At 34.9% G+C, this 12,436-nt stretch overlaps 1 protein-coding gene and 1 pseudogene across 10 annotated transcripts in view; one reads left to right on the plus strand and one right to left on the minus strand.

Moving 5' to 3' along the window:
* Positions 1 to 12,436, minus strand: part of APC (APC regulator of WNT signaling pathway) — a 125,853-nt gene that overhangs the window by 87,999 nt on the left and 25,418 nt on the right. The window contains exon 1 of one of the 10 annotated variants that reach the window (XM_010971493.3): positions 3,061 to 3,183. The exons of the other annotated variants lie outside the window; for them this stretch is intronic. The gene's annotated coding sequence lies outside the window, so the exon portion shown is untranslated. Of the gene's footprint in view, positions 1 to 3,060; positions 3,184 to 12,436 lie in introns of those variants that run through there. 10 annotated transcript variants of the gene reach the window in all.
* On the plus strand, positions 4,504 to 6,783 carry LOC141575270 (small ribosomal subunit protein eS25 pseudogene; annotated as a pseudogene).

Below are 12,436 nucleotides of genomic sequence, written 5' to 3' on the forward strand. Positions count from 1 at the left end.
CACAGATTATTGACTATTAGACTGGAAGATCTAGAAATTGCTTCATTTAACTTCATTTTACATTCAAAGTACTTAATACTTCAAAAGTAATTTACCTTTCAGAATTATCTGCTATTCCAAGTAGATTTTACAATGCATGGCGTTTCAAAGAGCAAACCACCACATTCCTTTAAGTTAGAAGATATTTTAGACAATATAAATCTTTAAAGATCCTAGGAGCAGCCAAGGCAATCAGTGTTTTCACTGCAACAGTAATAATATTTCACATAGTTCTACTGTAAGTTTCTTAGAGGTTAGTTTCCATGTATTATTTGACTCTACAGCAACTTTCATAGGTCTGGCACTTAGTAGGTACTCAAAAATATAGTGTAAACGTATTTCCTCAAGTGTCATTAATCTTTTCTACATCATCTTGTGTGCTACATAAAGTTTCACTCTCAAAGTTTCACTCTTTAACAAATGTTAAAGAGAACATTTAATATAAAAGATTGGTTAAATTATGTGAAATCAGTAAAAAAAAAAAAAAAAACCAGAAAAATGGTAACATAAAAATCTATACAGTTATACATGAAAGACTGCAATTTATAGCTTTGATTCAGTTCTTAGGCATACTTATGAATATTTATCTTTTGAATTCCTTAACAGCTCAATTCTGGCCATATTAATTAACAATGAATAATTTCAAAGACCAATAAAGCCAGCAGGACAGTCTTATATTAAGTATTTCAGACCATAAGGGGAAAGAAATCAACTTTTCTTACTTTAGTTCTGTATTTCTTACTTAATTCCTCTCAAAAAACAACCTAATGTTCTACTCAGTAGAAGTTTTCATATGATTAATAAGACAACCTTAAAAGAAGTAATGTTATGAATATTATTATGAAAAGTGCTGCCTCTCCACTTGCTTAGCTACCAGGTGTTTTATGAAGTATTCTTATATCATATCCCCAAACTCAAAACCAAGTAAGATTTCTTTTTCATTTAATGAATGATTTGTCCTGCTTTCCAAACAATTTCTGTTATATACTATTTTGTATGTTATATAATAAGTGACATTATAAAATAGTCTTACAGAGTTAGAACAAAACAGAAGGCTTCCATTCTTTATATCCTTATACATGACCTTGAATAAAGTCACAACATACCTAATTAGGAACAATCTAACATTTAAAATGAAAATGTTACAGTAAGCTGTTTAAATAGTAAAGTGAAATAATTTATGTTAAAATGAGAATCATCAACTCTCAAAAACTATACTAATTTGGGTTCAGATGAGAATCAAAAACTCTCAAAAACTATACCAATTCGGGTAATAGCTGTTAAATTTCACTTGAAAATTTAATGTAACATCTCTAATTCTAGACAGTTTCCAAGAGATTTTAAAAAGAGAGCTTAAGAACCATTAACCCTAATATTCATGATTAAATAATTCTTAAAGCAAAAATCATTTTTATATAAAGAATAAAGTTGCTTATTTATCAGTGAAAACTTTACATAATTTAGTTTTATTCAAGTCCAATTCCTTATTATCTTGAAAAAAAAGATAAGACTAAGACAAAATTATAGGTTCTTTTAAGACCTTGGATTACAAAACACTATTCAAGAGACATTGATCCTGGAGGGCTTTACAAAGCTACTGTCATTCTGTTCAGAGAGTAGGGAGGTGTGACAAGCTGGCTATCATAAATATACATAAAGATAGGGCATTTAAAATCATACTCAATCTGAAAACATGTTTTTAGACATCTAATAAAAGAAACAAACAAAAAACAGTGCAATGAAAACACTCCATATCAAGAGTATACGAGTATTCACTAAACAGAAATACATCTAAAAGAAAAACCATGGTGCTTTAATTTGAAATATTTGCCTGTAGACTTTATTCAGTAATATCTAAAAGTGATCAGAGAGCAATATAAAATTACTTAATAAGTATAGTTCTTAAATATTAAGCCTGTGAAAAATTTATCACTGTAATTTTTCACGAAGTAATTCATATTATAAAATGACTTACTCTTAAATAACTTAATGGCATAAAGCTATACTAACAAAGGAAAAGATCCACTGCTTCATACATAATTTATCAAGATTTCCTATAGGATTTATGTTAAAGCAAAGAATTTGAACATCTCTTTTGTGATACAGAATCAAAGTATGAGATACATTTCACAGTCAAAACATTCATAGCTTGATATTCTTCCTACTTTAAAAAACTAATTTTTTCTTCTATTCAGGTTGCAATTATAAACTATGGCTTCTTGTAAATAGACTTCTACCACCAGCACTGCTGCAAGGGCTCTTATTCCTCTGCAGTTATCTTTTTAGCCTGGGAGGAAGAAAAGCACTGCAGCAGTCATCTGCAAAAAGACACTACCATTGCGTCTTGCAACTAACAAAGACGCTGGTATCTCTTTGCCACCCTATTCACAGGCAGTTCACTTAGACAGTTTGCAAAAGCAGGCACTTTTGGTGACCAAAATTTCACCAATCAACCAAAACCACCACTCAAGCTCTGCAGTACCTGCCTCCACCTCTTTCTCCTCTCCCAAGTAGCCCTTTCCACTAGGTTCACATCAGCCGTCAGCAGCAGCTTTGTATCCCCTCTTGGCTACCACTGCATGTGTCCCTGTGGCCAGGGAGGAAAAGAAGCCTTTCAGTGGGCTAGAGCTTTTGCTCCTTGCCATGAATATGCTCCATTCTTTGTTGTCTTCTACCCGTTTCCTTAGATACTGTTATTCCTCTCTACTCTGTCAACAGGCATTATAAAACCAAAACCTCCTTCTAGCTTTAAAAACAGCTCTTTCTCACCAGACTCCCCTTAACACTCCTACCCCTCCCCCCTTCTTCCTCTTCTGTCAAAAACCCTGGATCAGAAGCACAGGAAATCCATCTCCTGTGCTGCAGTAGGGGGGGAGGGGGGGGAGACGCCCCTGCCTCCTCGATTGGCATGTGGCAGTGGACCCTGTGCCAAGGAAAGGCCACCGGTTTAAGACACTGCAAAGGAAAATCGCCTCCCCCTCCCGCGGCAGCAAGTCAGGCCATCGTAGCTCCAGCACCTACCCCATTTCCGAGCCCAGCAGCACCTCCATTCCGTCTCCAGTGACACCCAGGCGGGCTGCGCCAATACAGCCACATGTCGGTCACGTGTGCCCACGCCCAGCCAATCAGCGGGTGCCCGACGGGAGTGGGGAGCGCCCTGGTCCGCATCCAGCGGATTACACAGCTGCTTCACGCTCGGCTTCCGACCCGCACTTCGCAGCAGTGCATAGGGCCCCGCCCCGCCGCACAGCTCGGAGCCCTAGCCCGCACCTAGTTGGTGGATATGCCCTCACCGGCTCTATCTCCTGGCAACCCACTGAAGCTGATGGAAGCTGACAAGCATAATAGGTTAGGGTGGGGGAGGTCCACACGACAGAAAGATTAACACGATATAGTGGATATAGTGGAGGTGGGTGGGTGAGTAATAAATTACATCTCATTTGCTATTTGCTAAGATTTACATCTTGCAGCATACAAAAAAAGAATTCTACTAAATATATTAAAATGAACAATGTTACATTACAAATCAACGATTTGTTAGGTAAATCACTGAAACTATGTCTGAATTAAAATTAGAGTTTCTGGGGGGAGGGTATAGCTCAGCGATAGGGTGTGTGCTTAGCATGCAAGAGGTCCTGGGTTCAATCTCCAGTACCTCAATTTCAATAAATAAACTGAATTACCGCCCTCCCAAGAAAAACAACAAAGAAAAACATTTTTAAAAAAATAGTTTTCAGAAAATGTATGATGGCAGTACAGTAGAGTAGCTGAGATAAAAATCATGGAGTCACACATTCTGGATTAAATCTTTGCTCCTATCACTGGCTGTGTGGCTTTAGTCATTTAAAGGCTCAGTGCTTTAATTTCCCCTACAAAATGGGAGTAGAAATGTGGAATAGAGGAGTTAATATATATGAAGCAGTATTTAGAGCAGACGCTGACACTGTAAATGCTGTTAGTCACTACTAATCTGAGACTTAAATTTAATATTTTAATGCAAATTCTGCATTTCACTTAAATTTAACCAAGTGAAGCTTGAATGACTAATTTTTGAGTTAGAAGAACAAAATCCAAATTGCCACAAATTTAAAGTGTATTTAAATTCTGGTTTAAATGGAGGGAATCAGTTTTCATGGTCTATTTCAAATTTAGAAGTATATTTAACTTCAGAGTTTTAAAATAAATGTATTTACTATAATCTTTTCTTATTTTTCAAATTAATAGCAAGAAGCAAGCAAGCTATTAAACAGCATATTTGAAGCAATTCCATTTTACTGATAACTATAAATTAGAGAAGTAACAGACAAACAGCAAAATGCTCATAGATGTAAACATAACTGCTGTTCACAGCAGTTATCCCCATAAAGTGGGATTATGGAGTGATTTCTGCTCTTCCTTTCTGCTTTTGAATTTTTTTTCTTTATCTCTGCATTATAATGCCTGATATATGTCAAATACCCCCTAGATAGTTGCTGAATGAACAAAAGAACAAATACTGATCATATATTACTAGTAATTAGAAAAGTTATATATTAAAAGTTTAAACATATTTAGAAACACTTTCCCTTGATATGTGAAATAAAGGAAACATGAATCAATTTGGTTCTATCTTAAGTATCACTTTTGTCAAGATGACTTAGTTTTACAAAAGGCTTTCAAGATTCTCTTACTGAACGGACATGATTCACTGAACAAGACTTTATTTATACAGTCATCATCTATTTGTGACAAATTCAGAATAACTTCTCAGAAGGCCTAAAACTTCTGGAAAGAAAAAGCACCCTTCTAAACAAAGAATATATTTTAGAAGCTCTTAAAAATAACTTCTTAGTACCCTAAGAAACAACTCTATTACTCTTGACTCAGACTATGATTCAAGCTATTATTTAGTAAACCAGTTTGCAGCCACAGAATTTGTCTAAATTTTTATTACATGTGTTGTAAAAGTTAATCAGTGATTCAAACAACAAAATTTTAAAGAAAGCTATGACCATTACATGCTCATGAATCACTATAATTCAAATCAAAAGCAAGCCAATCTAAAAACTTAATATTTTACAAGGTTGCCTACTGAATTTTTCAGTAAGATTTTTCAAACCAGTTTTTTGTGCTACATCTTAGTGAGGTGGCAGTGGTAGCAGCTGCTCTCCCGGCTTCACTATGCTGCCTAAGGGCAACAAGAAGAAAGATGCCAGAAAGTTGGCCAAGAAAGACATGGATCCAGTGATCAAATCTGGGGGCAAGGCCCAAAAGAAATGGTCCAAAGGCAGTTTGAACAGCTCAATAACCTAGTCTTGTTTCACAAGGTGACGTATGACAAACTCTGTTAGGGAGTTTCAAACTATAAGCTTATAACCCCAGCTGTCATCTCTAAAAGACTGAAGATTCGTGGTTCCCTGTCCAGGGCAGCCCTTCAGGAGCTCCTTAGTAAAGGACTTATTAAACTGGTTTCAAATCACAGAGCTCAAGTGATTTAAACTAGGAACACCAAGTGGTGGAGATGCCCCAGATGCCAGTGAAGATGCATGAACAAGTCCTATCAACTGTACATTGTGAGAAGTAAAACAGTATTAAATTTATATTTAAAAAAATATTTTTCAAACCAGTTTCCTCAGAGATTCCACAAAAGTTTGAACTGAATTTTGTATTAAAAATATATTTAGCTTTTTAAAAAAAGGTATTTAGCTACAATTAAAACCATATACAATCAAAATGTATTGGACCAAATGTGGAAACAATGGAGGTCACTTAAGCTATGAGGTCTATATGTATCTCAGAATAAAGCTCCTGCCATTCTTTTTTAAATAAAAATGTTATTATTCACACTACATACATATGTATGCATTAAAAGTATTTTCTGATCAAAATTTAATACAGAAATAAATTGTTTAATATAGAAATAAATTAAATTATAAGACTACACTGACAAACATGTCCCTGATTTCAAACATCTCTGCTCATTATGACTACCTTGACTGTTTCTAATAAATATTCATAATTAAATGTTATAAATATGAACACATAGTTCACCTTAAAAAGAAAAACAAACCTCTGACCCTTCTGTAACTTGAAAAAAAAATTAATGAATAAACAGAAATAGGATTCTTAACATCTTAAACCTTGCATTCCATTCTGACACAAACATGTTAGACCTAATTTTAGACTTGTGATTTTTAAAAACTGACAAGAATATGGGCAACAATATCAACTAGTACAAAATGAGTTAAAATTAGCACTCTGAATTCAGTTCTCTAGACTCTTGTGCTTTGTTAATACTCAACTCTTTCTTTACTGGAGACCTCAGATATATAGAATAGATTATGCCTACATAGAGATCAATAAAAGTTTTTTCTTAAAAATAGTTATGTGCTAGTATAAATCTAAGTTTTCCCAGTGCTAAGCAATTGAACAAAGCTCAAATTCATTTAGAAACCTTCCAGTCTTTAGATCTGTACTGGGTTAGGGTATGACAAAAAAGCATAAGAAGAGAATAAAGTGGGTCAGATTTCAAAGACCAAATTGGTTTTGAAGACCAATTCTTCTATCTTTTCTTTACTTTTCATGGGACATGGGAAGGAGCTAAAACGTTGCAATGACAATGGGATTTTTAGTGACGTAAGTTAAGTGGCAGATATATGCAGTCTTCTATAAGTCAGACAAATATGTGTGTTCTGCTACCTCAAAAAGCAAAAGTTTCTCAAAAGAAATGTTCCTGCCACCAATAATAGAATCTTAAATAGTTTTTTCTCCCTCCAATCTTTCTACTCTCTAATTAGCATATATATCAAAATAGTTTTTACACCCCTGCTCAAGAACATTTCATGGCTTTCTGTTACTGACAGTGGAACTGAGATAGTTTGGAGTTAAATTGTAGAGTGCCCTGAATGGCATGTTAATTAGTATTCCTACACTAAAAGGCTTCCTCCATGTACTAACTTTTCTATAGCTGACATAACCACAAATTTAGTAGCTTAAAACAACAACATTTACTATCTTGCAGTTTTGTAGTCCAGAAGTCCAAAATTGGTCTCACTGAGCTAAAATCAAGGTGTCTGCAGGGCTGTACTGCCTTTGGGAGGCTCTGAAGGAGAATATGCTTTCTTATCTTATCCAGGTTCTAGAGACCAACTACATTCCTTGGTTCAAGGCCTCCTTCCTCCAACTTCAAAGTTAGAAATTGTGGTCTAAGTCCTCAATTTGCAACACTGTGACCTTACTTCTATTATCATCATCTCTTTCTCTGACTCCTGTTCTTTGGCTTCCGTCTTCCACTTTTAAGGACTTAGTTTAAAGACCCTTCTTCCATTGGCCCAACTCAACAATCCAAAACAATCTCCCTGCTTTCAGAGTGCCTCATTAACAACCTTATTCCATCTGCTACCTTAATTCCCTTCTGTGACATAATCTAACATATTCACAAACTCTGGGGATTAGGAACTGGACATCTTTAGGGAGCCATCATTCTGCCTACTGCACTACAGCTTTATCTTCAACTATTTCAGAACTTGCATCATATTAACAGTCCAATCGAACTAAACACAGCCATTTCTAAAACTCACCTTGAACACAGAACTTTCTGTCTTTACTATAAGGTGACAAGGTAGAAGGCTCCAGCATATAAAGACTAAAGACTGTTCAAAGTTCTGAATCGTTCATTTTGTACTTCTATGACTGAGTAACTCACTTAACTATTCTAAGACTTGACTACTCTTTGATCTGTAATATGAGAACAACTGTTTGGTTTATTTTATAGAGCTGTTGTAAGGATCAAGTGTGTAATTGTCAACACATTTTATAAACTGTGAAATACCTTTTAAAAGTAAAGGATTATTAATTGCTCTTCTGATCCAAATTAAGGTTCAGCTTAAATATTTATCTCCATGAAGTAATCTACCATCCCACCTAGAATCAATTCACCCTCCTCTTCTCCCCACTGTTCCTACCTCTTTTATGGCACAAACACATTCTGCACCTCTGTGTGTAAATCTTCTTTCCCATTCCTGACTATAAGAATCCAAGGGAAGAGCCACACCTGACTTTACCTTGTATGTCTCATGGTGTGTACCATAATGTTTTGTACATAACAGGTGTTCATTAAAGGAATGTTCATATAAGGAATGATTTTAAATTAATCTCCAAAGGGCATCCAATGCAGATGCCCTCATGGAATAATAGTAGAGCAAATGGTGAGTAGTGATTACTGCAAAATACAACTTTCTGCAGAGGAAAAGGAATGCTTTAAATAACAACCTGGGCCCTGCATATGAAGAAAATGTGATCCAGTCTTGGAGCTAAGTTTTTGAGATCAAATGGCTGCACAATAGAATCACTTTAGGAGCTAGAGAAGTTTTAAAAACATTACTAAGTCAGAATCTCTGAGGATGAGGTGCAGGCATTGGTGTGTGCTGCCAGGACTGAGAGGCACCACACACCACTCTAGCTTCAGCTGTCAAAGCCCCTATTGCACTATGGCAGGCAGACCATTTTGAAATACCTTTTAATTTAGAGTGCTGTACTGCCTGAGGCATCTGACTACAGGAGAAAAAAAATTCCTTTTTCTTGTCAAAAAGCTTCCTAGGCATGTATTAGCAATTAACGTGCAAAAAAATATGTAAGACTAATAAATATACACAAAATGTCCTACCACATTAAGGAATCAAAGAACTAGAAACAAAGAGTATCATTTTCACATATTAAGTAGACAATGATGTTTTAAAATAATATTGTGGTTCAGTGAGGATACATTTAAAAAAAAAGGTAGTAGCTTTTAAAAGTCCTTAAAATGTTTAAAATGCTTATACTAAAATAAGTCCAGTTAAAAGAAATTATTGAATGTACAATCAGATATATGCACAAAAGATATTATATTCAAAGATAACTCAATATTGTTTACACTGGTGAAATTTTAGAAACAACTTTGATGATTGATAACAGCAGCTTGGTTAATTATACTTTTGGCACACTTAAAGATAATTAAAATTATGCCAGATATACAATTACATAAAAAAGGATAAAATACATAGGAATAAATTTAACAAAGGAAGTGAAAGATCTAGACACTGTAAACTATAAGGCAGTGATGAAAGAAACTAAAGAAGACACAAATTCCAAGCTCATTGACTGGAAAAATTAATATTGTTACAATGTCCATACTACCCAAAGTGACCTACAAATTCAATGCAATTCCTTTCAAACCTCCTATGGCACTTTTCACAGAAAGAGAACAAACAATCCTAAAATGTGTATAGAACCACAAAAGATCCCGAAGATCCTGGAAAGCAATCCTGGAAAAAAACAAAGCTAGTGGCATCACACATCCTGATTTCAAATTATATTACAAAACTACAGTAATCAAAACAGTATGGTGCTAAAATAAAAACAGACACATAGAGCAAGGAACAGAACAGAGAGCCCAGAAACAAACACACACAAATACAGTCAATTACCTTATGATAAAGGAATCAGGTATACACAATGAGGAAAAATGAATGACTGTTGAGAAATGAATAGTGTTGAGAAAACTGGACAGTCATATGCAAAAGAATGAAATGGACCCCTATCTTATACCACAAACAAAAATCAACTAAAAATGGATTAAAGACTTAACATTTAATACCTGAAACTGTAAAACTCCTAAGAGAAAATATAGGAGGTAAGCTCCTTGACATGGGTCTTAGCAATGATTTTTTTTTTGTACTTGACACCAAAAATAAAGGCAATAAAAGCAAAATGAACAAGTGGGACAACATCAAACTAAAAAACTTCTATACAGCGAAAGAAACCATCAACAAAATGAAAAGGCAATGTACTAAACGGAAGAAAATATTTACAAATCATGTATCTAATAAGGGGTTAATATCCAAAATATATTCAAAAATTCACACAACTGAATAGCAAATAAAGCAAACAATCAAATTAAAAAATTGGCAGAGGAAAAAATAATAAATAAATAATGGGCAGAGGAACTAAAAAAACAAATTTTTCCAAAGAAGACATCCAAATGGCCAAAAAATACATAAAAAGATGTTCAACAAACTCATCATCAGGGAAAGGCAAATTAAAACCACAATGATATTACCTCAGATCTCTCAGAATGGCTGTCATCAAAAGACATCTTAACAAGTATTGCTGAGGGAATCCCAGAGCACTGTTAGTGGGGATATAAACTGGTGCAGCACTATGGAAAACAGTACGGAGGCTCCTCAACAAATTAAAACTGAACTATCATATGATACAGCAATTCCACTTCTGGGTATATATCCAAAGGAAATGAAAACAAGATATGGAACAGAGGACATTATGTAATTCATGTAATGTTAAGTGAAAATATAGAATGCTGTATGCTTAACATAATACCAACTAGCATTTTTTTTAATGAATTACATATGTGCACAGAGAAGATTAAAAAACATAACCAGAATATCAAATGTCCTTCCTGGGTGTGGAAATTATAGAAATTGTAATTTTTTAAATTTTTATAAAATTTCCACAACCTAACACACATTAGTTCTGTATTTTTTTTGAAAGTTAAATACCACTAAGTTGCACACAATTTAAAATTACTACATTTGACAGAGAAATTAACATTTCTTTCTCATCTAACTTGTAGCCAAAGGGAGATCCAGATTTTGTGGGGGCCAAGAGCATAAATAAATTGTGGGGGAGCCTTCCTTAAGGAATATACAAATTAATTCAAAATTGCTAGTGCCACTGCAAAAGGGCCTAGGAAGGGCCTATGCAATTAGGTGCATTAAATTTCATGAGTTTCATGATAAACCTTCTCCTAAACCAGTAGCAGACATTATGATCAGCAAATATACAGAATTCCATCTAACTTTAATAAAATTTTGGTAGAGATTTTTAAAAAGATCACCATTCACATATATAGAGAACTGAGGCTCAGAGAAATTTCAAAACTCATTTAGGTTCACACACATGACGTGGCAGTGTGACTCCTAAGCCAGTGTTGGTCACACTGCCTCATCCTCCAGGTCTCCTGAGCATTTCATGTTAGACCTACACTAAGTTAGATCTAAGTACAGTAGATACTCTGCATCCTTGGGTTCTTCATTCAACCACCGTGGATTCAACCAGCTGTGGATTAAAAATATTCAGAAGAGAAGAGATTCCAGTAAGTTCCAAAAAGTAAACTTGAATTTGTCAAGCAGCCTGGTAAATATTTACATAGCATTTACAATGTATTAGGCATTATAAGTAATCTAGAAATGATTTAAAGTATAATGGGAGGAACATGTGTAGGTTATAGGCAAATACTATACTGTTTTATATAAGGGACTTGAGCATCCTCGGATTTTGGTATCCTCTGGGGTCCTAGAATCAATCACTTGTGGATACCAAGGGACAATGTGTGTTATCTCCCAAAGCAGCTTGTACATCCCTCCTTTAGAGCCCCATGCTTCATAAAAGTTACTTGTTCAATTACTATCATCTTGATGGTTATTGCAGCACCTGGCTCTGCAACAGTAAGTGCTCAATAAATATTTTATTGAATGAATACATTTTTAATAATCAGAACAAGTGAAAACAAGAAAACTCAGATCAAAAATGCCTATTTGGAATCCACAATAAATCCCCTTGAACCACAAACTTTTATCAATGGGTAACCACAAATTTCTCTGGAAGATATCTAAAACAAGATTTCTACAATTTCAGGAGACATTTTCAAGATAATTTAGTTAAATAACTAAAGAGAAACAGAGTTTGGGATTGTCTTATGGGAGTGTGGCCAATCAAAGTAATGCCTGGTAGTGGGCACATAAGCAAAGACAAAAGAAATCAGAAAAACTGTGAATGACTTAAAAATGGCTACTCTGTTCAGCATTAATTCTGCTTCATTGCCATAGTATGATGTAAAATAAGTTAAAAATGTACTAGGCTAAATATGCCCTGGTGTCATTCTAGTGAATATGCTAAACTGCATGGTAAAAAGGACTTGGCAGATGTAATTAAGATTATTAATTAGCTGACTTTAAAATAGGGAGATGAGGTTTACTAGCTATCACTTGTTTGGCACTTCCTTTGCACACCACATGGTATCCTGTACCCTTAAAGGAGGGAACACACACTGAAGAATGAGCTTATAGGGGGAAGGTGAGCCCCATAACACTGTAACCCTTGCTCAGAGGTTCAGAAGAGATCAATGGCAGGATTTGTTTTGGTTTGTTTAGCTGAAATTTATTCAATAATGGTATTGAAAACATCTGCTTTTTTTGAAGCAAGTATGGATCTAATAATATAAGTGCTTTACTGCAGAAGAAGAACCATGTGGAGACATGAGAAAGGAAACTTACAACTTGCAAGGAATAACTCTTACAGCTGTAGTCAAACTCTTGCAATTCAAGTAGGCCCGCTCAAGAGTGTCACAGTCCTGGGCCTT

Source organism: Camelus bactrianus, chromosome 3 (genome assembly GCF_048773025.1).
Source record: "Camelus bactrianus isolate YW-2024 breed Bactrian camel chromosome 3, ASM4877302v1, whole genome shotgun sequence".
NCBI classification, from domain to species: Eukaryota; Metazoa; Chordata; class Mammalia; order Artiodactyla; family Camelidae; genus Camelus; species Camelus bactrianus.